The 424-nt window shown below is 46.9% G+C and overlaps 1 protein-coding gene across 1 annotated transcript in view; it reads right to left on the reverse strand.

Moving 5' to 3' along the window:
* Positions 1-424, reverse strand: part of LOC120876040 (B-lymphocyte antigen CD20-like) — a 19,736-nt gene that overhangs the window by 5,612 nt on the left and 13,700 nt on the right. The window lies entirely within an intron of this gene.

Genomic DNA, 424 nt, shown 5'->3' on the forward strand with positions numbered 1-424 from the left:
GTGTAGTAGGCATGTTCTGTTTTTTTCTAACTCATGGATCATGAGCGTTGTGGCGCGTGTTTACGTGCTCTGTGTTTTATGCTTTTCCTGGCGCATGCGTAGTCGGCATGACTGTTTTCTTCTAACTCACGGATCATGAGCGTTGTGGCGCGTGTTTACGTGATCTCTGTTTTATGCTTTTCCCGGCGCATGTGTAGTAGGCATGACTGTTTTCTTCTAACTCACGGATCATGAGCGCTGTGGCACGTGTTTACGTGCTCTCTGTTTTATGCTTTTCCCGGCTCATGTGTAGTAGGCATGACTCTTTTTTTCTAACTCATGGATCATGAGCGTTCTGGCACGTGTTTACGTGCTCTGGGTTTTATGCTTTCCCCGGTGCATGCGTAGTCGGCATGACTGTTTTCTTCTAACTCACGGATCATGA

Source organism: Oryx dammah, unplaced genomic scaffold (assembly GCF_014754425.2).
Source record: "Oryx dammah isolate SB20612 unplaced genomic scaffold, SCBI_Odam_1.1 HiC_scaffold_17, whole genome shotgun sequence".
In the NCBI taxonomy this organism is placed as follows: domain Eukaryota; kingdom Metazoa; phylum Chordata; class Mammalia; order Artiodactyla; family Bovidae; genus Oryx; species Oryx dammah.